General features: G+C 37.1%; 1 long non-coding RNA gene across 1 annotated transcript in view; it reads right to left on the reverse strand.

Moving 5' to 3' along the window:
• Positions 1-876: 876 nt before the first annotated feature.
• LOC119775578 overlaps positions 877-27,535 on the reverse strand; it is a 63,965-nt gene continuing 37,306 nt past the window's right edge. Inside the window, exon 3 of the long non-coding RNA XR_005279671.1 lies at positions 877-4,117. This is a non-coding gene — a long non-coding RNA (uncharacterized LOC119775578). The remainder of the gene's footprint in view (positions 4,118-27,535) is intronic.

Consider the following 27,535-nt stretch of genomic DNA (forward strand, 5'->3'; position numbering starts at 1 on the left):
ATGCAGATCCTCAATGAGGGGAGATTAAGTAATTCTAACCAATTGATCCCCTCCTGTTTTGTCCTTCTACACACCCCTAAAACCCTCACCAAAACACATGCATACACACATTTACTCTGGACCAGCAGGGAAATCCCTCTGTGGCCAGACGGTTCTTTTTAACTTGATATGCTTGTGAATCACCCCTAGTGCTGCTATGCTGCTTCACAAATGAACATAGGGCCCACAGCAAGCGCAGCCCATGCCCCGCTATGCTCTCCGATCACACTGGAAAACAGGATCCAGCTGCCTGGGCACCCTGTCATTACAGACAGACCCATACCATCAGTTGACATGACCACAGCTCATACTCAGCCATCAAACCTCCTGCTGGGAACTCAAATCCAGACGTAACCCCATAACCTGCCTCCATTTTCCATCCTATACCAGCTGTAGCAATGTTCACCTCACACCAAAGCAGAGTTCTGAGAATTAATCAATAATAGTTCCCTCAAGTAGTGGACAGATGGGATATGAGATAAGTTAGCTTATATATATATATATATATATATATATATATATATATATATATATATATATATATATATATATATATATATATATATATTTAATTTATACATATAATGTGTTATATTATATATTCTTTATTCTTTTAGTATTGTTTGTTCTATGTTCTTACCTTTCCGGTCTGACCCCATAGATTTGCCAATGGAGGGTGAGTGATTTCAAATTTACTTAGCTTTGTGTACTCACAGTGAATTACTGTATCACTATATACATGACGAAAATAGCCGATATCTTTAGTCTTTTTCCACAACACTGGAGAAAAGAGTAGACACAAAACAAACTTTCAGATGTCTATTTATTTTACTTTCTTGTAAGTGTTTTTATTGCCGAAACACCAGTGACACATGCAGAATTTAACTTTTGGCCAGTGGGAGTCGCAATTGAAACAAGTGAATAGTACCGGTAGACCTGGATAGTAGCCATTTATATTTTCTTCTGAGGTGGCAGTGGTGTCAGATGCAGGAGTTTTCCCTTCAGCGGCGGAGTTGTCGGTTCAAGGCCCGGCTTTCAGTGTTGTGTTGTCTTTGGGCAAGACACTTTACCCAAATTACCTACAGATGGTGGCCAGAGGAGGCGCCTGCCTCGTTCTGTCAGTGAGCCCTTGGCAGCTGTGGCTACAATGTAGCTCGCCACCATCAGTGTGCGAGCAAATGACCAAATGTAGTGTAAAGCGCTTTGTTCAAGCTTCTAAATTTGAAAAACCTCTTTGCAAATAGAGGCCATTTCTCATTTATTACCCGAGTAGCTTTTTTAATTTGAATTTAATTTAATTTACCTTTAAGAGTACAGTAGTTTTAGAGCACTGTATTTTTTTACTTTTACTTGAGCAGTATTATTATATGAGATTAATAGCCTTGAGTAAATTTTCATGCTGCTCTATCAACTGAGTTACTTTACTGAATGAAGAAGAACCTCCTTTTAAACCAAAAATGCACAAAAAACAGAAATAAGTTTTTGTTAAAAGTGATATTCTAGTTTTGACGAAAGCTTTGGGGTTCGGTTCTTTCTTTTTATTTGAGGAAATTGCTTTATATTAAGAAATTGCTTTCGAGAAGTACTTCTTTGTATTTGTTGGGGTGGGAGTGCAGTTATGTCATATATATTTGTTTCTTGAATTTGAATAGAACGTTATGACACTTTTCTGCCTGATGATATATTTTTTAAATTGAGTCAAATCAATCAGTCTTTATACCTGGTATTTTTGTTTTGTTTTACTTGAGTAATTCCTTCGATGGCTACTTATTACTTTTACTTGAGTAAATATATCAAAATTGTGTAACCTCTGGCCAATAGCAATCTCTAGGAGAGAAACAGAACAAACAATGACCAAAGTCAGATCCTTCAGCACATAAGACCTGTAATCTAGCTGACTGTGGCCTAGTTACCGTAAAGTGGCATTTGTGAGAAACTAGTTTAAAGAGCATAAAAATGAAGCCCATGTGGACTTTGTGAGGAAACCACCAAACACTGAAGCCTGACAGGTAAAATAATGTTTTATTCTATGACAAGAAAAATGTTTAATCTGGATAGCCTTTTATTATAACTGGTATGAAAGGGGGATCCAACAATTTTTTTCATTTTTTTTCCCACTGCTATGACAAAAGCTTCAGTTCAGGTTCTATCTGCACAGCGATTTGTCAGACTGTGGTTAGCTATGTGGATATGTAGCATGGAGCATCTGTTTAGACTGAATTTCTTACTTTTTTTTCTTACTTTGAGGAACAACACTTCAAAATATCCATACATATTTAATATACCTTTTCTATCAATAAACATGGATTAAAAAAAACATGGATTGATTTGATCATGAAAATATGTTCTGCTTCTAACATATAGGGCCTGACTCTCACACATAACACATCTCATGACGGTTTGCAAACTTAACTGCAGTCGTAAAGGTGCCAAACATATAATTAAAATCTAGGACTGTTTTGTCTTTGTTTAGATATGATGAATTATGAGGAAGGGAGTGGACTCAAAGTACTGGCAAACTCTGATCTGATAAACTGAACATGGTTTGTTTCTTGGCAAAAGGTTGGCTCTTATGCACGTACAAGTGGTACCTTTAGCAATTGTGCTCGTCCAGATGCAGACAAAGGCAAAACTTACTTGCACAAAGCTGATACCAGCATCAGGGTAGAGTGAAGCCATGTATAATATGCTGAGTGAAAAGAAAACACAGCACATTGGCATCAGGGCTTCCCACTTTCTGAGAAACTGTGACATGAAAACAAAGCAGTAGAAAGCAGGAGCTAAGGGAAGAAATGAGGATAAAGACTGTCTGACCTGTAAAACACAGAATCCACCACACTGAGTTTTCTACGTATCTGTCACTGAGTTATTGTTGTTTTCTCTCAGCTTTTTCTGAGAAGTATTTATACAGTATAGCTCAAATGAAAGCACCAAGAATGACGGTGTTGTTTCAAAGGTAAACAATGTTTGGATGTGTTTCTTCCTTCTTATCATGCTAATCAGAGTTCTGAGTATAGACCCCCGGGCAGCCAACACTTGTTGGATGCAGGTCAGTTTGGCTCTTTCTCTTCATTTCCATCCAAAGTGTTTGTAATTGTTAAATGAACCAAATGGAGATTTGTCTACAGATATCCCCACAGTTCAACTTATTAATATGTCAAGTGTAAACACCTCCATGTCCTGCCTTTTTGACAATGAGCCTATGTGTGTCTGGCTTATTGGATTTTAAAGACCCGCCACTAGCTGTGTTGTAGACACAATAAAGGAATCATCAAACAGACATTGCAGAAGTGGAGCTGCCCCTCCTCCGTCTTCAAAAGCCATTCTACCCATATCAGGTGTTTACAAAAACTGATGTTTAATTAAGTAACTGTGTTTCTGCCTTTCCCCTAACTGTTACCGACATATTGCTAACCTTAAACGGCTCCATAATTAGTTGTAAAAGTAGACTCTAGTAGAGAAATACACACATATATTTTCCATGTAAATACAGTACTGCACTCAAACCTTAGTATCAACAAATGTAAATAATATACACTATTATTACTCACATTAAAAATGGGGGCCCGAACTTAAGGGTCAGACTTTGGTTTCAATAAGGTTTGTCTACACAGGTACAATAAACAAGTGCTTACACACCCTGAAACAGAAATCCGCTATATGGCTTCAAAATCTCACAAATCATGTTAACAAATGTCCCTTTTTGCTATTAGGACTACAAAGAAAGGAGAGCTTTTATTGTGGCTAGAAAGACCCAAGGTGATCCAAGAACATGTGAAAAATATTTGCAGCCATAAAGAAAGGCCAATTGGTATTAATGATGCGGTGGGCAGTAGAGGCCACAGGAAGTGTGCGTTTGTGTGTGTGTGTGAGTGTAAGTTTGAAGTGTGTTTGGTCTGGGTCAGTCAGACACACTTGTTTCCCACTAGGATGGATCTGACCAAGGCCACAGGGCAGGGAGCCCACAGATTCATCAGACTCGTCATCTCCGGGGTGTCCGATATCCCAGGGTGCAGCTGCCAGGCCAGCAGTGGCAACTTTGATGCACTCCAGGTGGGCAAGCAGTCAGCTTCAGATTCTACAAGTTAAAAGGAGAAGGAGAATGGTAAAAATACCCATTAATAACATATATGATCTAAATGTTTGTATGCTTATGGTAAACTTGAAAATGCAATGAAGAAAGTTGTTGAAATTACTCAATGTGTTTACATTAATTCTTTGCAAAAATAAGCATACTGAGCAGTTGTTGAGTTAGGCTTTACTTAAAGAAATGAATTGTGACTTGAACTTTCCCATTAATGAACTGGAGTTGAACCCATTACTTGATTTAATCCAAAATATATAATTTTTGGGGAAAAATTTTTATTTAAAAAGTGAGCATCCTTAATTCATTTAACTTTTTCTGTGTTGTCAAATACAGACCGTCACTCTGTCTCTCTACACTCTACACATATGTGTGTGAGCTCTAGCATGGCACGTCAAATTAACCAGTTTGAAAAATCGTACAAAAATGTTCCTAAGACTGATGCCTTTTGATACATTGTATTAAATTACTCAAAACGATATGAAATGCGACATGCAAAATATGTGAGAAGACAATCACAGCCAGAGTTGGGACTGATTTCAACTTTGTATGACATTTTAAATTGCATAAATAAAAGTACTGTAGGTGAAAGCATTCTTTTGCTATGAAAAAACTGATCTTGGCTCCCTTTTCAGTAAATGTAGAACTGAACTGGTTTAATCCCATGCAAAGATGAATACGGATTTAAAAAAGAAGATATGGTAAATTATTTGAATTAAGCATATAATTCAACTTTGTTGACTTGAAAAGACTTGAAATTTTAATTTTAACAGTAAGGACGTGACTTCAGACTTTTCCTTACTTCATACTTAATTCCAACTTAATCATCTTTACTTGAGACTTGGTTCAGGACTTGAGGATAAAAACTTAAAACTTGCATATATGAAAACATTTTGCTTTAAATGTAATAAGCTAAAACTGAGGCTCATCTGGCCAAATGTTAGCGCTGTACCTTCACAGATTTACTGATTATTCCTAATACAGAGACGTGACATCCCTCTGCCAAGTGTGAGCTACAAATTGCACGGTATCTTCAACGAGTCTTAGCTATTTAATTATGCAAAGCAAAAAAATAACTTGTTTGTTTTATTTTATTGAATTTAAACTAAATTAATTGCTTACAAAAAAAACTGTATTAAAATAAATATAATCCTGCAGTCTAAAGAAATTAATTCAAACACATATGAAACATAATATGAAGTATCAACTTTACCTGGCCAATACTGCTAAAGCATTGGTATTGCATTCAGATTAACATTAGCATAGTAGCTAGTTACTTTTTCTCAGGTACAATTAAGGAACCTTTGCAAAATTTTTACTTTTAGGAACAGTTTTGCTGCCACATATGCTTTGCTTTTAGTTGAGTAATATATTTATCAAATATTGGTTCTTTCACTTGATGAAAATTTGTGGGGGAAATGTATTGTTATTATAGACTACAAGTATTTATGTTATAAGGTTTATGTTGAAAAATATTTGGAATAGTTCTCTTTTTCTGTGTTTCGTCTAGTTTTGCATTACTGAACACATACGTATTTCATAAGTATACAGGTGGGAATATTACAAGACAAGGGATTGATAGTATTTATAATTCAGCTAAGGAAAGTCCAACAATCCAATTCCACCCATGAAATTGGAAGAATAGAAAGATAAACAATTATTTAATACGCACAAGGAAACATGGATGAATCTTACTGTATTTGTGTTTCCTTCAAAAACCCTTGATGTTTTTAAGTGTCGTCAATAGACAAAGCTCTGGTTCTATGAGAATTTAAATGCTGAAAATATTGGTTAAGTTGGAACAAAAATCAAAAGAGACATATGGTTGTTCTGTTTGATTTATGTATTTTTTGTCATTTGCATTTATTATTTTTAATGGGTTTTATTTTTCTGACATAAAAATATATTATATTACTACTACTCGGGAGTGGCAACCATGTATGCAATGAATTGTGTTCCATTATTGTTGCCAGAAAATGAATAGAAATGAAAATAAATGCAATCCAGAGAAGAAGTACTAAAAATATTCTTAATTTAATGTTTTAGTTTTTCAGATTATATTTGTATTGGTCAGAAGTGAATGTTAGGGTTGGGCTTGAAGTGAAGACAATATCATCTGTAATAGAAGAGTGTATTTCGAAAAGAATGTAATTCATAAAACAGTATATATGAAAGAGAGAATTTAGAAAAAGTCTATGAAACTATGAAATTCAGTTATATTTTTTGGTAAAACGTTATTAATTAAAAATAAAGCAGTTTTTTTTTATTATTAATTGAAAGTAATCATTGTATCATGACTTTTTGTAACCAATAAAAATATGTCGTTTTTCTGAAATATATATATCAGAATTTGGTTTTAAGAAGTCTTACAAACATCCATGTTTGCTCCAAGTTTTTCATTTTAAATACATTTTCATATTTCATTAGGTTTTACAGTTTTTTTTTATCTTTACTTTATTTTTATAAAAGCTTAGAGGAAAACATACCTGCTGCTTGTTAGTATGTGGGTAGCAATCTTTCTGAGATTCTTATCATAGATGTGAAAAATAACCCCTTGCAGTGGTTGCTCATAATACATATTTGTCTCTTTAAGAACCAGATGCCTCGTTAAATCCGGAAACATGTGACAAGTTTGATTTAGGGCTGTTTGTAATGAAATAGCAGAAGTTCTTCTTAGCAATCCATCAACACAACCTGAAAGCAGATATTTTTCTAACCTGTTGTGCGTTGTGCAGGTATGAAGTTTAACCTATAAATAAACCACTGCACACACCTTCAAGGCAGCTTACACACTGAAAAGCTTTTCTTTTTTTACTTAATTCTTAAAAAAGATAACTAACATTGGGGTGTCTTTTATACAGATTGATAAAGTATTTACAAAAATAGGAAAAATGCTCAAAAGGTGAAAATAAGGGAACACCTACTAATTTTTATTATATTGTTATAATATGTTGAACGTGCAAACATCTCTTAGCATTGTGCATAGCTAAAAATTGAATGTTATTGTCTTTGGGTAAAAAAAGAACTCAAAAAAGTAAAGCAATTAAAATAACATCATAGATCCAAATAATGGAAAATCCAGTTTAAAAAAAAATCTGTATTCATGAGATAGGGGAATATGTTGAGGACCATATTATATGGCAAAGATCTATATGAGTTATAATAACTATCTTACAGGTCTCTCAGGTTTGGATTTAGAGTCATACACAAATAAAATGGAAAGTCACATTAGAGCGTGATCCTACAGTATATCACTGGAAATCATGTAACACAAGTCAACATGAGGTTTAGTAGAGTAGGTGGCCTCCATGTGCCTGTAGGACCTCCATACAATGCCTGAGTATGCTGCTGGTGGAGGATGTTCTCCAAAGCATCAGTCAACTCAATGTGTTGTACAATGTGTCGTCGGTGGAAGGAACGAGACATCATGTCCTAGTCTATAGCTTTGAAGGCTTTCATAATGCAGGAACTGTTGATTCCCTTTAGCCACATGTGGAGTAGTGTTCTCACAGAGAGGAAGCAAACCAGGGCCAGCTGCAGCAACATATGGTTTCACCAACGAGTTTGAGGAGCTCATCCTAGTACTGGATTGAGGTCAGGGTACATCTGGCTAGTACGCGGAGGGCTCTGTAGTCTTTAATGACCAGGTCTGTCACAAGGGCTTAGTCTCAACCTGCGCTCATCCTTCATAGAGGTTGTCTTTCCCTCCGCCTCTCATTTCCACATGTGTCTTTCCCTTTTGTACCAGTGTAGGTTAAATGGATTCACTATCAGTGTTTCTTGCTAACTGGACAGGTTAATTTCACAGAACTAGGACGGAGTTGGAGTTCCATTGTGTTGTTAAGGTGTTCTTTGTTTTTTGAGCAGTTTATATTTTTATTCGCTTTTATGTAATGGTATTTGTAGAAGTACCTTTCTTCCGTTAAGTTGTTAAAATAGAAAGTCTCTGGTGCTTCCTGTGATGCATCAACTGAAGTGTTTAAGTGAGTCTCTCCTTTACTTGGTCAAATATGGATACTGCTCACACTGAGCCATTGATTTTACTTGAAATTTTGGGTGGGTTTTTTTAGCAAAAATTCCCACTAAAATACTTGATTCAACCTCACCTTTCATCCAAACGCCCTTTTAAGAGCCGTTAATGAAAGCCCATCATTCCTGTGAACACCTCCGCCAGGGCCAATCATCATCTAGGACTGCAGAAGCGGCAGCCCTACTCAATCCAATCTCCACAATCAACCTCGGCTCTATTCCTTTTTTGGCCTCCATTTCATCACCAATACCAAGCCCCAGGAGGGAAACCTATTGTAATTCATCTACTCAATGATAACATCATAATTCTCAATTCTTACATCTTTCATTGGGAGCTTAGCATCAAAGGCAGTTGATTGTTAGCTCATACTTTGTTGCTGGATTAACTTGACCATATTTTTATTAGATAGGGCCAATAGTCTATGGCCAATTCTCCTTATATGTTCTATATATGTTCAATTCATTTTGATTCAGTTTATCTATATAGGGCCAATTCACAGCACATGTCATCTCAAGGCTCTTTACAATTCAACTAGATAATACAGTAAAATTGATTTAAAGTTTTCTGTCTAAGCAAACTAAGCATGCTTGTAGCGACAGTAGAGTGGAAACATTCCCTTTTAACAGGACTCCTCCTGTACAGAGAAATTAGCCGCATGCACTGCTCAGGTGTGATTTTGGCCCATTCTTCCACACAAACATTCTTCAAATCTTGAAGGTTTTGTGGGTCTCTTCCATAAACTCTGATCTTTAGTTCTTTCCGTAGGTTCTCTATTGGATACAAGTAAGGTGACTGGCTGGGCCAATCTAGCAGCTTTATTTTGATTCTCTGAATCAAAGTGAGTTTCCTTAGAATAGAATAGAATAGAATAGAATAGAATAGAATAGAATAGAATAGAATAGAATAGAATAGAATAGAATAGAATAGAATAGAATAGAATAGAAAATCCCTTTATTGTCCCTACAATGAGGAAATTCTACTGTGTACAGCAGCAAAATGATTATAGAAAAAATCGTCTCACAAATATGGCCTTAGAAAAATGTATGACTAACATAATAGTGACTAATTAAGATAAACAATAAAACAATGAAAATACTGTACTGTGAAGTGTTTTAACAATATAAAAACTGTGCACCTGGAGAATAAATAACTAAAATAAAACGATGGACATTTTTATAGTAATGGATATTTAAAAATAGCAGCAACATCAGAGATGTGCAAAATGACAGAAGTATATTATTTAACTGACTAAGATAGAAACTGTCAAATCTGCATGAATGTAACAACTTATTGACGTTGTTTGAAACAGCGGTGGTTATACTGTAGAGTCTTACAGCTACTGGGAGGAAGGATCTGTGATAACGATCCCTGGTCCATTTAGGGTGCAGCAGTCTGTCACTGAAGTCTGTCTTGGCTTTGTTTTTGGGGTCATTGTCTTTGCTGAAATGTCCACCCATGTTTCAACTTCATTGTGGTAGATGGCACGATGAAGTTGTACATTTTTCCATTTATCCTTCCTTCAATTATTTGAAGTTTGCTAGTACCATATGCTGAAAAAACAGCCCCACTCCATGATGTTCCCACCTCCAGACTTCACTGTTGGTACAGTATGGTGTTTTTGTGGTGATGTGCAGTGCCATTTGACCTCCAAACATCGTGTTTTATGGCATCCAAATAGTTCAATTTTGGTCTAATCAGAACAGACAATATTCTCCCAGTATTTCACAGGTTTGTTTAAATATTGTGCAGCAAACTTTAAACAAGCTTCAACACGCTTTTTCTTCAGTAATTGAGTCTTGCATGGTGAGCGGGCATACAGGCCATGACAGTTTGATGCATTACTTATTGTTTGCTTTGAAATAATTGTACCTGCTGATTCCAGGTATTTCTGAAGCTCTCCACAAGTGGTCTTTTGCTCTTGCACAACTCTTCTGATAATTCTTTTCACTCCTCTGTCAGAAATCTTGTGAGGAGAACCTGTTCATGGTCGGTAAAATTGTTCTTCCTAGTGCTCTATGGAACATTCAGAAGTGTGTAAATGCTTCTGTAACCAATGCCATCACTGTAAACAATAAGGTTGCAAAGGTCTTGAGAAAGCTCTTTACTGTTTCACATCATGAGATTTTTCCTGTGTGATACCAGATACACTTTTTTATAGGCCATCATTTGGGACTGAATCAGCTGACATTAATTTGCACTGACAAGGGGCAGGATTGCTTTCTAATTACTGAGATATTTCAGCCTGTGTCTTGGCTTTCCATGACTTTTTGCACCTCCCTTCCTTCATGTGTTCATTACTTTTTCCCTGTGCCAGTCAACATTATTACACATAACTTTCTGGACATCTATGGTTTGACTTTTTGTATGTGTGGATGGCATGGATTGTTACTGATATCTGGTGAGAATATTACGTCAATAGCACCTCTAGAAATATATTCACTGAGAAAAATGGTGATGTGTTCAATACTTATTTTAACTGCTGTCTGTGACACCAAAACAAGTGGTTTATTTCTCATTTGCCTCAACTTTTTCTCTGAAGCTATAAGATGTAATTAAGATGTACTAAAGTGTCCTCTCAAGTTTCAGATATATCAATAAGCTCAAATATAGAGTCTGAGAGTTTCTCAACTTTTGAGAGAGAGAAATAATCTCTTTCTCTATGAACTGAGTCTTCTCTTATCCCAGTTTAAGTTCATGCTCCGACATGGCAAAGGAAGAGCTCTCCACAAGCACTCCCTTCCAATTGTAAAAAAGATTGCATCAAGATCTAATATCATTCTCTGAGATTTTCAGCTACTGTGTTTCTTTGAGATCTGACACAGAAAAATCAAGAGAGCTTTCTCTAAGACCTCTGTCTACTCTACTCACAGTTTCAATATCCGTTTTTGGAAAGCATTAAACACAGCATTGCTAGTTTGACTTCACATTCAAAACGTTATGTTAGTCTGAAATACAGATAGAAGAATTAGATGCTGCTGTAAAACATATATCAGTAGGAAAATCATCTGGTCAAGAAGGTTTGACCTCCAACTTTCATAAGTTTTTCTGGGAAGAATTATTATCAAAAGAATAAATTAAAAGAATGTATTACAATGTTAGTCAATGCCAACTGTAAAACAAGCAGTCATTGCAATATTACCCAAAAGAAAAAAACAAAAGATACTTGTCAATAATCAGAGGCCAATAACTTTATTGAGCGTTGTTTACAAATGATTCACCTTTGTTTTCCCCAGTGAATAGAAAACTGATAAGTGACAGGTTATACAATAATATAACAATAATATTAGGTTGGTTCTTGACTTAATAGACTTTAATCTGTCTATTATGGAATAGAATTCAACTATTATTGTCATTACATTGTCACTAGAACAAAGGAGTGGAATTCACTCCCAGCGGTGGGCTGACACTGTGCGGTGCCCAGGGAGCAGTGTGGGGTTAAGGGTCTTGCTCAGGGACCCAGAGTGGAAGTCCGTGGGAGTGGGGCTTGAACTCAGAACCTCTGGGATCTAAGCACAGTGTCCTAACCACTTAGTCACCAGTCCCCAAAGTGTGGTGTCACTTGAAAGGACATTGAATGAAGACGCTGACATCTTGGACGCTAAGCAAGCACTTTACCATTTGAGCTAAATCCCCCAGTGAGCTAACTTCCCCAAATAAAGGATAAAGATAAATGCTTTGTTTTATATTTATATATAGAGCATCCTTTTATAATTAAATCCTTAGTGTATTTTGCCCTTGGTGAAAGTTTTATAAAAGTGATTATACTGGTCCCCCTGAGGAAAGGTTCTGTTCTTGGGGAGAGGGTTAGGTAAAGACTAAGTTGTGAATAGAGTTCAGGTTAGGTTGAGGGTTAGGTTTGTCTGGGTAATGGTTAGGTTTAAGGGCCTGGGTAGGCCATATCAGTGGGAAATGAATGGAAGTCAGTGGAAAGTCCCAACAAGGATAGTATGACATAACATGTGTATGTGTGTGTGAATGGGTGTGAATTTGTAAATTCCACATTTGCAAGGTTTGATTATACCCTAAATCTCAACTGTGAGTCCTGTGTTGTAATGTTAAAATATCACCTAATTTCTCCTAGGGAATTTTAGGGGAGTCACACAAGAAACATCTGGGACAAAATATAAACTAAAAGAAAGTCATAATATGTCTCATGAGCTATAGAAAAGCAAGCTTTGAGCTGTAATGTTCAACATATTCATTAGTTAAATTTAGAAGAGAAAACAATAGATTTCCATCCATCCATCTTGATTGATGGGAAGAGATCAACTACTCTATCATTTTGAATTAGAAATAAATTAGATCATATTTCTTCCATCCCCACAGGAATAAAAATCAAATTAAAGAGATCTGTGTTGATAATCAAAACTAAAAAAATAACACATTTTAATGTTTATGCATGTGCACATGGCTGCCACTTGAGATCTTGACAAACATTTACCTGCATACCGGTCAGATTGTGAATCTGCATAAACCCCAGCGTTAGATTACAGTTTGATTCCAATCCTGCAGAATCTAGTCAGAATATTCGACTGGCATATTTGCATGACACATTTTTAGTCTGATTGACCATTTATTTTAGTTACTAATGTCCATGTAAACAGTTCTTTAAGCACTGTGTTTCTTTTGGTAAACAAGTGCTGTTGATACCAATTCAGTCAGGCAAATCTGGAGGTAGCCACACTTTTTCCAAAGTACATTTAATAGGCAAATCAACTGAAATATATATATATATATATATATATATATATATATATATAAAACTGTAACTGGAGCGTGTAACAAAAGCAATTTCCCTCTGGGATTATTAAAGTATTTCTGATTCTGATCTGATTCTGAGATGGTAGGGGGCCTATATCCTACAAATGTAACTTTATTTATTAGCTTTTATCTGTCATAATGTTAATCTTTAATCAAACTTCCCTCCAGGAATACCCATCTTAACTAAGTGTCCCTGCACTGTAAACAAAGGTCCAATATGTCAGATCAAAGTGGAATCATGGCAGCGATATGACGCAGAAATATGACTGCAATAGTTTACACTCACAGTTGCCAAAAAAAGTGTCTCTCTTAGTAGTTAATCTACACAGTGACACCATCTGTTCTTTTCCATTTATATAGCGTATTTAGGTCATATATGTATATATATATATATATGTATATATATATATATATGTGTATATATATGTATATATATATATATATATATATATATATATATATATATATATATATATATATATATATATATATATATATATATATATATATATATATATATATATATATATATATATATATATATATATATATATATATATATATATATATATATATATATATATAAGACAACTGTTTTCTTACCCCTGGTGGGGTGGTATGTGTCATCCTTAAGCTCGGGAGTTTAGGTCAGTAGGTTTAGGTCACACTAGGTCAGTGTGACACTAGGTCAGAATATTGGAAACTAATATTATATATATATATATATATATATATATATATATAGTTTCCTTTCTATATGTAAATATAGCATGATATGTTGTAGTAATACAATAGAATATTAAATACTATATTGAATGAAATACTAAATATAAATAAAATATAATATATTATGTAAAAATGATAAAATAAAAATGATAGTAACCGTTGACGTTTTCAAAACATGATGTAAGATCTTTAAACAGCGATAAAAACTGTTGTACCTCTTGAAATTTGGGCAAATTATTTCACAGGACTTAATGCAGAAAGAAAATAATCATATTAAATAAATGTAAAGTATTTAAAATCTTTTAAATACAGTACCAAGGAAAACCAATAAATTGTGAAAAATTGCACGTCTTAATAACAAAATTATGGATGTGTCATTTGATACGGTCCCCTTTCGGATCACATGAAAACAATTGTTATCCCTTTATTACATAAATAACTTATCTAAAAAAGTCAAGCAACTGACAGAGCAAACTAAATATAATGAAAAAGGCATAATCCAGCAGGTACAATTTGTAATCAGTGACCCATTAAGGTAATCCTCAGTGACTTTTTGCACTGTGACAAATATCTTCAGATCCCAGTTGAGCCTTCTGGTAGCTAAAAACAACAGAAGCTAACACTTTTACTGAATGGAGGAAACAAGCTCTGACAAGTCATCATGAAGCAAACACCACTGTGGTGCTAATTCATCAACAGGTCTATTTTGTCTTGCTGCATGGATTTGACACATTGAGTTGTGTGTGGGAGGAAATCCCGAAAATGGGTGTGTGGGGATGGGGGCCTTGTTCGTGTGAAAGGGAGTGGTAGAGACGGGGGAAGAGGTGACGTGGGATCCCGATCTCTCCGGAGTTTAAACAATCCCAACTGTAATGTAAAACCTATGGGACAATGAGGGACTTGATGGTGCTGAGCCTCAGCAGGCCCTAGAAGTCAACCTCACATGATGTCAAACAAACCACAAGGAATTTATTACTAATGTTGGTCAGCTGTAGCAGGGGAAGAAGGGTCAGTTGTTTTCCACCACATAACAAGAGAAATCATTAATTATCTGCCCATCCTAGACAGTTCCCTGCATTCCAACTGAGCTTGTCTCTGAAGCATTCACTTCCATCCTAACTGAATCTTTTCATCTAGTATTTATAAATCCAGTGGTTTGGCAGCTAGGCCATCTCTGACCTGTTCACTGTCAGGCAGCAGTGTAAAGGATTAGAGGTAGAGTGGTTAGAGCAAAGTAGGCACGACAGCAGCATATATGCCATAGTTGGAAATTTTGTCTGAATATTGCATAGCCAAATATTAAGCTGTTAAAAAGATAAACATGCAGTGAGGAAAATAATTATATAACAACCCTGCTATTTTGAAAGTTCTCCCACTTAGTTCTCCCACTTGTCTGAAATTGTCATCATAGGTGCATGTCCACTGTGAGAGACATAATCTAAAAAAAAATATCTATTTGTATGATCCACCTGCAAATAAGTATTTGGACAACTGTCTGTCAGCTAGAATTCTGATTTATTATCCATAGTCCATTTATTATCCTAAATTAGATGCACCTGTTTGAGGTCGTTAGCTGCAGATAGACACCTGTTCACCCCATACAATCAGTAAGAAGCCAACTACAGTACTAACATTACTAACTAATGTTACTACTAACCTAGCCAAACCAAAGAGCTGTCCAAAGACACTAGAGACGAAATTGTACAACTCCACAAGGGCTACAGGGAAATTGCCAAGCAGCTTAGTGAAAAGGGTCCACTGTTGGAGCAATCATTAGAAAAAGGAAGAAGCTAAACATGATTGTCAATCTGCCTGGGGCTCTAGCAAGATCTCACTTCGTGGGGTCTCAATGATCCTAGGAGAGGTGAGAAACTACTACTACTACTACCCAAACTACAGGGGAGGAGCTGGTCAGTGACCTGAAAAGAGCTGCCACCACCATTTGCAAGGTAACTATTGGTAACACACCTAAATGGAAGGTTCCTCTGCTTAAACCAGCACATGTCAAGGCCCGTCTTAAGTTTGCCATTGACCATTTGGATGATCCAGAGCAGTCATGGGAGAGAATCATGTGGTCAGATGAGACTAAGATAGAACATTTTGGTCATAATACCACTAACCGTGTTTGGAGGAAGAAGAATGAAAGGGACCATCGCAGGAACACCATCCCTACTGTGAAGCACAGGGGTGGTAGCATCATGCTTTGGGGGTGTTTTTCTGTACATTGGACAGGGCGATGGCACTGTATTAAACGGCCCTGTATTGCAAGATTTTGGGGAAAAACCTCCTTCCCTCAGTTAGAGCATTTAAGATACAACATGACGATGACCCGAAGCACACAGCCAGGATAACCAAGAAGTGGCTCAGTTAGAAGCATATCAAGGGTCTGCTGTGACCTATCCAGTCTTCAGACCTGAACCCAATAGAGAATCTTTGGATGAAGCTCAAACTCAGTGTTCCTCAGCGACAGCCCAGAAACCTGACTGATCTAGAGAAGATCTGTGAGGAGGAGTGGGCCTAAATCCCTACTGCTGTGTGGGCAAACCTGGTGAAAAACAAAACGAAATGTTTGACCTCTGTAATTGCAAACAAAGGCTATTGTACCAAATATTATTATTGATTTTCTCGGGTGTTTATTTCCAGCTGTATAATTTAAAAAAGTAAAAAAAAGTAAAAAAAAAAATCATACATTGTGATTTCTGTAATTTATTTATTTTATTTATTTTTTTATTATGTCTCTCACTGTCTGGACATGCACCTATAATAAGTTCAGACCCCTCCGTGATCTCTAAGTGGGAGAACTTGAAAAATAGCAGGGTGTTCAAAAATTATTTCCTTCACTTTAGATATCAAAACACAAATAATAAAAGACTCATGCAAGATATAATAAAACAACATAAAATAAGCTCTCTAATGCAAGGTTAAGGGACAGTGTTGAAAGACAAATTTCAGAATAGATTAAAGGTGCATGGTCAGTTAAATTTATATAGGAAAAACGTACTTTGGCTCGTATAGATGCATTTCAGAAGCCTGACTTCATGACCATTGAGTACCGAACGCTTAGTTTAGCCCTGTGGCACTTCTCCTCTGACCAGAATTGATTGTGCTCATTTAAATCCCTGTGAGGTACTACGATACACAGATAACATCAATGTTATTAGATGCAGTCCATATGAAGTCACGGCAAACTTTCACTTTTTTTTTCAACTTGACTGGCTTCTAGATTTTTCCTTTCATGACTTAAACAAATATCTTGTACACAACCTCGCATATACCGGAGAAAGTCTGATGCTTATAAAGTGCAGATGGCGATCGGTATTTCACAGCTGGCTGGGTTATTGACCCAAAAATATTGCATCTGAAAAACAAGAACGTATTTGTATGTAATATGAAGGTAAGTGCTCTGCTGATCTTTATGCATGCCTTATGTAAACAGCTAAAAAATACTATAATTTCTGTAGCAAAATCTTCAGATCTCAAAATCAAATTCAGTTCTTTCATAAGGTGTCTAATTAGTGTAATCTTATTACTCAATTTTCTGGAAAGGTTGTACAACACATTAAATCCAGTGGGCAACAGCCTAAGCAAGCTCTCCTGACTTGTTGTAAGACTCAACTGATATGACATGTACACTGAACAAATGGCTGCTTGCAGTCAGTGTCCAGTCAACCCTTCTGATCACTGACGGTCATCTCTGACGGAGATTATTTTCTTGGGAAAGAGGTAAAAATTTGTGTCAATTTTAAATGCCAAACCTGACTGCACAACATAGGAAGAGCATCTTTTACACAGAGGACCAGAGCAGGTACTCAATATGCCTGCTGCTAGATTCAAACGTTTGTGACATCAGTTACAAGGCATCAATGAAAACTTTTTTAATGGAAGATCATCACATCCTGTTACTATATTATTTTTTGATATTGTGTTGTTTTTTTTTGTTGCTTTACTTTACTGTAGATTCCAATGCTGCAATACTATACAAAATCTCTGAAGTCTAAGTACAAACATCTTTATGGGGGGATGGACAGACGGACGGACGGATGGACTGAGATGGATGGATTGAGTGATTGAGAAATGTATTGCTTGATTGTACTTAACATTGATTCTGTGTCCCTGTTTGAGAACAGGTGAGAACAGAGGTTACTTTCAAAGAAGCAACTAGCGACAACTTACTTTTTCTTCTCTTGTTGGAGACTTTGGTGACAACACATAGGGCACCGGTTGTTTTCAGTGTACGGTATTCAGTGAGCAGTTAGTGTGCAAGCTCCTTCCTTCTCTAAAACACAGGGACTCAGATGCAGCAGCTGCAGCCTGTTTCTACAATCACAGAGAGGAGGGACTCTCCTCTTTTCCCCCACCGAACATGATTTATACATGAAAAAGCTTCCAGTGACCCCCCATAAAACCCCCCCATAAAAACACAGAATGTAAATGTTATATTTATTGTATTGTTTTCTTTAAAACTGTTGCAATGAACTAGAAGAGCACATGGACACGGTTTTAGCGGCCCTTGCAGACATGCACCAAAGGGCTCATGGCAGAGAAAATATATGTTTTTTCATAACTTTTTTTAGTTATTATGTGTATGTATTATATTAGGTATACACTGTGCGATTTTTTTTAGTCATTACACACAGCCACTGCTCACACTGTACGACTAAACTGCAGGGTTTAGTCATACAGTGTGAGTTCACAGTTCACGATGTATGTGCAGCACGATGTCTGATGTGATCTACCTGCTCACACTGTACGACTAAAAAGCTTGTCGGACTCAGCTCCACAGTGAGATGGAGCTGCTCTGACTCGTCTATCCGGAAGCCAAACAAATAGAAGAGGAATATGGAGCTCACTAGAGTTAACTGGCTGCCTTGGCAATTTGTGCAAATTTGTGCTGAAAGCCCTAAAAATAAAAGGAAACAATATATTTGTGAAAAAGACATGGCTGAGCAAACGTGGCTGCTATGGTCTGTCAATTTTACAGGAAGAACTGCATTTCACTCATTGCATCCCTGCCATGCTGCTGTGTTTACAGAAGAATCCTTGTTTATGCATGCGCACTAAGCGATTTGCCCACGACGATCGGGACGATCGGGAAGATCGACCACGATTCTTGATCTCTATATTTTAAAGGAATATAAAGTGATTTATTGTAGACATAAAACGTCTGTCATTCCCCAAACCTATCCACCATCCATTGAGGATACATCCTGTTTGTAAAGCATAGTTGCTATAGCCTACCCAAACAGATATTGATTTTGGTGGTCCTAATCCACTGCCAAGTTAACATAAACATTATCATTCACTACTCAGACACATAGTGAATGTAAACTCATAGTTTACCGGTACTTGTAAAATCAGCTGTACTAATGTGCAACTATCCGGTGTGCCTTTAAGAGAAAACAGAACCACCTGAAGAAATACCGATGCAGTAACAGGCAGACCACACACAAAATGAGGTTCAAACTCAGCTATTTTGCTATGAAATCACATAACCCCAATTTCCCACCCTAATACTATTAAACAGAAAATCCTTGAACTTATATAAAACGATGATCAGATTTTTTTAAGGGTTTGATCATTTCCATCAAAACAGAAGAGAGAAGAGAGCAGGTAGTGCATTTGGCTCCTGTCCAAAAACACTGAGTCACAGATCACAGACAACAGATGGTATGATACTGTAGATCACTTCTTTGTTAACTTTGGCAAAGAACCACAGCGTGCTTCAGTGGAACCCAACCCTCCACACCAAACAACGCCTGCAAGAGTCTGTCATAAACCTGTCAGAAGGCAGAGGAAGGCTAAATAAATTTTATTCGTAAACAAGATACTGTAAGTGTAACTATGTGAAGCTATTTTTTCATCTTCTTGTCTGTGTGGGTGTGGCTGTGGGTGTTTGTGTGGGATATGCACTGTATGTTTGCCGAAGGATAATTTTTTATTCTGCTCCATTATAATATAATAAAAGTTAATCTCTATACCATCAAAAAAAATCTTTGACAAATGAGTCTGGAGAGCTTAGCCAAGTTCTCTGCACAGATGAATTACTCTCACCCCTATGATAAGTTTTACATCATGGAAACACAGAGGCCAACAGCAGCATTTTAGTTGGAGCTTCTTTCTTTACTTGACAGAGGTTTAGAGACAAGATACCTAAACCAAAAAAATAACTACAGCGCTTAAGGTGGACACATTCCACTCCAGACGACAAATAGCCATTACCAGCTAAGTTATCCATCAAACTGATACAGTACACTGTCACTGGCCCTTTCATCCGCTCCAAATGACAGTCATAACTTTGACCTGACAAACCCCGTCAGCTTGAGCAACTTCCCCCATCAATCACAGCCGTCAGAGGCTCAGCACAGCTTTGTCCTGATTAATTACACCTTTGCTGCAAGAAGCTGTCAGTCATCCAGAACGGGCGATGCAGCCGTACTATCAAGTTTGTTGTGAATGAATGCAGGCGTCATGAGTCAAACACCAAATATTTCAATGGGCGTTTTAAGAAAAAGAAAAAAAGTGAGACTACAAAAAACAAAGAAACCATTTGGCCGCCTTAAGGCAAATTACTGAAGGGTCTTCACTGTCCAGGAAGGTAGAAAAAGTGCAGCTACTGTCAAATGATCAGAGGCATGGAATTAGAGTGATGAGTGAATGCAATTTACCCTGAGAGATTAAATCATAATGATGTCAGCGTCTTTTTGTACACATAATACATTTAACTAAACCTGCAAGGGGACCTCACGGGAACTCTGAGCATGCAACCGACTAACAATGTGTTTAAACTGGCAAAGCACACAGTCAACCATGAGCTGCCCTGAAAAAAAAATTCAAAGCTCATAAACTAAACATCCCTGTACCCACAGTACGGTTCTTCTTACTGCGTTCCAAACTCGACGCTTAAATACCGGGGATCTATTTTCTGTCTGTGTACACATATAAAGCTGAAAAGAATGTCCAGACTTTCAGATGTAACTACTGTAATATGACTCGCAGTCCATGTAGTGAAAACTCAAGCATGTACTTATGTACATATTATTATGTTAGCATATTTCTGTGGCAGTATATGAGTAAGTGCATTTTGAGAAAGTTAACACATAATTTGCAGCAGTGTGAACATCATTCTCTAAAGTTAAAACTCCAGACTGTTTGTTTAAAAATTGTTTTGTGTTTCTAGTTATGTGCTAGGGGATAAATAAAACATAAAATCTAAAAATTCTATCAATACCCAAACATCGGCTGATATGAATTATGAGGTATTTTGTGGGTGAAGCTCAATACAAAGAGCACCTTTTCAAAACCCACTTTTTACAAATGTCCAGTAAATACAAAAATTTACTGCAAAGACAAAGAATTAGGCTTGTTAACAAACAAAGTTCTACAAAAAACGAGGCAAAAAATGTGAAGGAGAAACTCTGCAACAGAGAAATACTGCAATAGGAAAACAGAGAGCAGTAAAGCCTCAGCTCACACTGAGCCTGGTTCTGCTGGAGATTTCTTCCTGTTAAAAGGGAGTTTTTCCTCTCCACTGTCACTACAAGCATACTTAGCAGGATTGCCTTTGAGTCAATGCAATCAACTGCTTTAGATAGAAAACTGAATCAATTTGATTGTATAATCTGGTGAATTGCAAAGTACCTTGAGATGACATGTGTTTTGAACTGGCGCTATAGAAATAAACTGAATTGATTTGAATTAAAGTGCAAACGCACTGCAAATAAAAAAAAATGAATAATACAGAAAAAAAATCTAAACACATTCTAAGGAAAATGCTGCAAGTAGGAAGAAGTAAGCAGTATGCTTTCTTGCACCACTGCAGTTAGCATAGGGACCCCCTGATGTACCTCACCACCACTTGGAGCTATACCGTTGCCTAGAATTGTTTCACAGAGTTTAACAATCATAGATCATTTGTTTACTCTGTGAGGCATAATTTGTTAACATGGAACTTTTTTTTTTTTTTTTTTGGTTGCTCTTTTCCAAAAAGCTGTAGTCCCAATTGTACGCGTGTCAATCATGTTTGTCTGCTGAATATTGAGGTCCTCAGACTGGGACTCCTTTCCTTCACTGGATAGAGTTCTTACTGTGGACCCAGTGAAAGGTTAAGGGAAAGGAACTAGGTTTTCATATCGAATATATATCTGAATTGTGCAACAGCAATGATGCGGTGGATCTGGGTAAGGCATTTCATACGTGGGTCTTTGTAGATGGAACTTGCTTAACCCTTTTCATGCAAGCCTTCATAAATAGAGCCTATTAAAGAGTCACAAAGTGGTCACTCCACCTCTGTTTAACCTTGTTTGTCAAATACAAGACCGTAAACTGAACTAAAGTAAAACCTGTAATCGATTTCTGCAGTTATTTAAATCAAGTAGAACTTCACACTGCACTGATGTTTCAACATGAACCATATGCTGATTCTAAATCATCTGTTTAATTTCTCGGAGCCACCGGCAATATTCCACAATGGAAACCACAAAAACCTCCATGGATAGATTGTGTTGGTCCAAGAGCATTGCATCTTATTTTGGCTTTAACATGTAAGCAGACCATAGTGCAGAGAGTTTTCACTAATACAGCAGGTCTTAGGACAAACAGAGGCATTTTGGTGTATGCTCACATACGTTCAAGGGCCATCAGCTCATCAGCATTTGCTAACGTGGAAAAGCTCACAGCACCATCACACCTACTGATCCTTATCTGAGAAAAAGTGATGCAGTCCTATTCTAAGGAGCTTTACTGTGCTCCGCTCCACATGCAAAACCTTTTTAGGGATTGAGTCCTTTGTAATGGGGGAAAGCTCTGCAGCTCATAGAAGCAGCCCTGTCTGGTGTTTTATTACATTGTGTCTCTTCAGTGGCCCAGCATTTCGACAATAGCTTTCCAGCTGAACAGTCCCAGTATTAACAATTCGTCCTTTTTTGATGAGCTCCATGTGCTAAAAAACAAAACCGAGGGGGAAAAAATGGGAGCTTTTGATCAGGGAAATAAAATAATATGTGTATTCTGTCACGCCTCACAGGCTGCGGAGCAGAGCAAAATGTGGTATGCTTGAAGAAAAACAAATAATATGTCCTGGTGCATAGCTGTGTTTGTTTCTGTTGCTGTCATTGGAATCGTTAGGCATGAACAAATGTGCAAATATGAGCTCAGAATATGAATGTGCAGCTAAAAACTGTTGGTAGATGATTTATTTCTTTAATGAAGGTTTGCAGGGAACACTTTGTCTTATCAGGAAGTCGTCCAGCCTGCTGCAGGGACATGTCGTGAGCCAGGATAGGTTTAACTCACAACCCATTTTGTTGCCTGCAGCAATATTCTCAAACTTGGGTGGTCACCAAACTTTTTCATTTCTCTATTTCCACTCGCCTTGTTTCAAACACAACCCAATGACAGACATTAGATTTTCCATCTTGACCTTTTTAAATCAGTATCTGGTTCAAAGAACAACCCCTAACCAAGCCATAGATTTGCTTCTCATACACCTAAAAAGAAGACTGTTAGAGCAGGAGATACCTGCAAGATAAAATACCTCCCATTGCCCCACCCCACCCATATTTTCACAGTTGAGTCAAGTTCTGGGTCGGTGAAGCTGACAGGAGATGACTTCCGTCTTGTCGTCAGACAAACACAGCAACTGAAAAACTTGAAAAACAAGCCAGCCATGTATGGGGCATATGGGTTCATTTTGGATATTTTAAAAACATTCGCGGGCCTGGTTTCATCAGAACACAAAGACTCAGATAAGCCCATATAAGGTTTACCCAAAAGATTTTTTAATGATCTAACTAGTTTTTCCCACTATTCTCCTCAGCCTAAATTCTGTCTTGGGTTATATTGCACTTTTCTTTATCAACCACTATTCAGTCCATTAGAGGAGATAAAGTCATCGTGGTTGCACTGCGTGCATCACCAAAGTTGGTCTCAGTGTAAGAACATCAAATAAGAAAAAGTAAGCTCCCTCCAGCAAACTCCCTTCTCTGTTGTTGTGTATCACATGCCAGTAAGAAAGAAACAGAGGATAGAGTCACCAGCAATGAGAGACAACCCTGGGTTCATGGCATAACGCCCCCCACTGCTTGCCCCTTTCATCTGTAGCCCATTTGTTGGTTTAACTCTGGACCTTCTCAGCAGGTCTGGGGGGGTTAATAGCCAAAGACAATTATGCTTAGAGGAGAAGGGAAAGCTGCCTATCCTTAACAACAGACTTTCCAGCATCAAGCACCACCTACTTCCAATCATGCGTTAGCCCTAAATCCTCCCTGTGCCTCAGAAACAGACAGAGTTAGAACATAGCAGGCAAGAGGTCTAGTCTAGATTTATCTTAGCGCAATAAAAACAATGAATCTCTTAGTAATGTTTCAAAGGAATAAATCCTTTATTTTACTTTAAATAAGTTATTGCAGTATTTACCTTAAAATAGCCAAAGAGATAATAACACACTTGGAGAAAAATACACAGTGCACTGCGTGGGTGGTCCAGTCAGGTTGGATGGATGGAGGAGAGTCCCACCGACAATTAACGTGTTAGCCAGACTTAGTGTGTGATTTATTCATTAGGACATCACTCAATTATGCCACAAGCATATTGATGCAACAGTGTGGGTATGCCCTTAAATTAAGAAAAAAATATGTTTTTTTTTTGGGTGTATTTGATGTATGGGAAGACAAGTGAGGTCGCAAATCAAACTTCTGGTGGGGACAGTAGCAGCTTGTAAGCCGAAGCTTCTCCGCCCCCAACTGAGTTATTAGCACTGGGTACACATAGCAGAAAGCTAAGAACAAATTATGGGAATATTCAACATTTTTAGCCTAAGATTTTATCAAAACTGGATAATTAGAAGAAAACACACAAAATTTCAGTCTTTCATATTTTTAAAGTGTGCCTGTGTTTAGTTGAAAAATATTTATAGTGAACTATCCAGTTTGAATTTACAGTACATTTCGAATGTCATTCAAAAAAAGTAAAAAAAAAAAAACAAAACAAAAAACAATCCAATCAATTCGCAATGTCTTTTTTTTATTATTGAAAAATCTTCCTGGAAGAGAAGCAAAACATCTTCAAACTTCGAAACAAAGTCAGGTATTGTTTTTTTTTTAACATTTTTTTAATCGCTATGACCTGGATGACAGAAAATCTTCACCAGCATACATTTCCAATGATTAAAGTAGCAGAACCCCTGTTCCCTTTGCACCGTGTCTTGCCTTATAATTTCTGGTTGAGCCCAATTTCCTCTTTTGTCCTCAGCAGGACAAAATATGGAGAAATCGCTATGAGGGGACGTTACCAGTCCATCCCAGAAAAAGATGAAATCCTTGGGACAATGGTTTACAAGTCTCACTTTGGTACCATTTTGGTACATCTCATATGGAGGAAAGCAATTAAATATATTCTTTTTTCTAGAACAGTGATATAAGAAAGTTGTGACAATAACCACAATTTATCAGTTTCCTCTAGCATTTAGAATATATCTGTTCAGAGATGACCAGAGGCTTATTTTGATCTGGTCAGTAAATTCGTTATAAGAAATTTGCATGAGCTCTAATTGGTTCTTGCAGACTCATACATTATTTACGAAGTATTGAACTTTGCCAAATGTTCTTTAGAGTCCCTCTATCCAATCTACATACGGTATGCACAACAAGCTGCATCATAGAAAAACAGTTGAGGTTTCATAAAATGCACCTTTTTAATGATCTGTTCTTTGTGAATCACAAAAAATAAATTACAGAAATTGTTAGCATTTATAGAACAATATGTAATAAACACCTACCTACCAAAGACCCAAACTAAAACTGACTTTTGGACTCTCTTAGGCCAAAACCACACCACAGGTCTTATTGCTCAGTTATGATTTTTTATTTTTTTTGTTTTTGGCTGAAATCTGATTTGTTTTTTGGGGGGTAGATTTTGCATGGATATTTTCACTAATATTCATAAGCAACTGCTACCTCCTCTCTTTTAAAGCACTTAAGCAATGGGAGCTAACAGCATCATGACATCATCATTATGATAAGAGAAAACAGAAGAACTACCAACCATGGCCATTTGAAAAGCAGTCAGTGATGCTGATGCTGTCACTATGGATTGTGTTGTGGAAGCACATGTCAATATTTAAAATTCTGATAAAATGTGGCATCACAATTCAGGCTGCTGATACCTGGAAAACTATTAGAGTCACCCAAGTTAGTACCACATATGGAAATTGCTCAAATCTGATTTTTTTGGGTGGTGAAAAGATCATAATTGAACCACATAGACTGGGTGATATGAGTTACATATAGGCAAAAATATTGCATTTGGGTTGAATTTACCTGTATTGTGACCAGTACCTTATTAATTGGCACTAACATGCATGCTTTGGGAGTTAGGAACTAAGCCAAAGTTTCAAGTGGGGAAAAAACACTTTAAAGTGGATGTTCTCATGAGGCTCCTGTTGTTTTCATTTACAAGTCTGGGAGATTTACTATGTTCATATGTTCATTCTGCTTGTAGAGGCCAAGCCAATGCTTTAATCCCCTGAGGGGCTGCACAGCTACCTTGATTGATGAATTAAAGTCTCACTCAACATTGCCAGTTAAATAGGCAATTCATCTGTTTATTACTCGGGTTTCTTCAAAAGTCTATCTAGAAAGCAACATCATTTCAACACAGAGCATTGCGACGTTGTTGCTTCAGCCGTCGAAAACGATTTCCCTCTTAGAAAATCCAACCCAACAAAGGATGTTTTTTACCATAAATAGTGAATGCCACTGATGTGAATATAAGATCATTTTCGTTCCTGCACTGCTAATATCAGATTTTTTATGTTGACTTGATATAAGCTTTACACAAACTCTGAGTAAATGTGGTGCCATGATATGACAGCTAAAACACATCAGCTTTATAAACTAGAACTTATTTTGATCACCTAAAGGAATAGTTAAGAAATGTTTAAGCACACCAAAAGATTGTTTAAAGATTCACAAAATAATTCTCATAAACTGGACCAAATTTTTCAAGTTACGAGAATCCAGCTCTGGATTTCATGCGTAATCAGGCAGACAATATGGATCTATTATTTGTTCACAAACTGTTTAAAATGTGTTATTTCATCTCTAATGTAATGCCAGGTTAAACAGAATAAATGAGGTCATTTTGCCTGACATTTTCTGAACATTTTCTTCATTCAGGTTTTAGCAGCTGCACAGTTTCCACAGTACAACTAAAACAAATATTATTCACAAATGGATCCCCTGTTGCTTTCTTGAAACAGAGACTGAAAAGAAAACCAAACAGCAGTGCAAAAAAGGTCTAGATTTCTGGCTGCAGCATGGGTCAAATGAATGCATAAATCCTGCTTGTGTGTGTGGCCGTAGCACTGGGAGATACCACATCATTCATCATCTTGTTTAAAAAGCTTACAGGGGAGAGGAAAATGGATGGTTGAAGAGATTTTCTACAGACATCATTGGAGGAGAGTGCCAAGTGGGTGGGACTCCTTTAGCTCGCACTGTCCTTTATTGGCGGGGCGTGTAGTCTGCTGTTAAAGGCAGCTGATCTCATGGATTGTACACGGTCAGGTGCAGCAGTCACTCAAAGCTGGGCAAGCTGGCAATCTGCCTCAGAACCCTCACCCGAAGCCACAACAGATACCTGCAATTTGTCATCCCTATAAAGTAACATTCTCTGTCTAAACTGTCATTAGGGGGGGAGTAGTGTTCCGACACTTAACTCCAAATCCGTGTTTCTTACAAAGCATTTTATTATGACCAAACTCCTCCCCCATCCACCCCCATCTCTCCCAATTCATAGCCGGGTGTTTTTTGTTGCAGTTGGCAGCTTTACAAGAAGGTTTTAAAGAAGACATGTAATCTTTCCTGGCAGTGAGGCTTTCATTCTAGTCAAAGTCAACG

The sequence above is a fragment of the Cyprinodon tularosa genome, unplaced genomic scaffold (assembly GCF_016077235.1).
Source record: "Cyprinodon tularosa strain WSP-4 unplaced genomic scaffold, ASM1607723v1 ctg88, whole genome shotgun sequence".
In the NCBI taxonomy this organism is placed as follows: domain Eukaryota; kingdom Metazoa; phylum Chordata; class Actinopteri; order Cyprinodontiformes; family Cyprinodontidae; genus Cyprinodon; species Cyprinodon tularosa.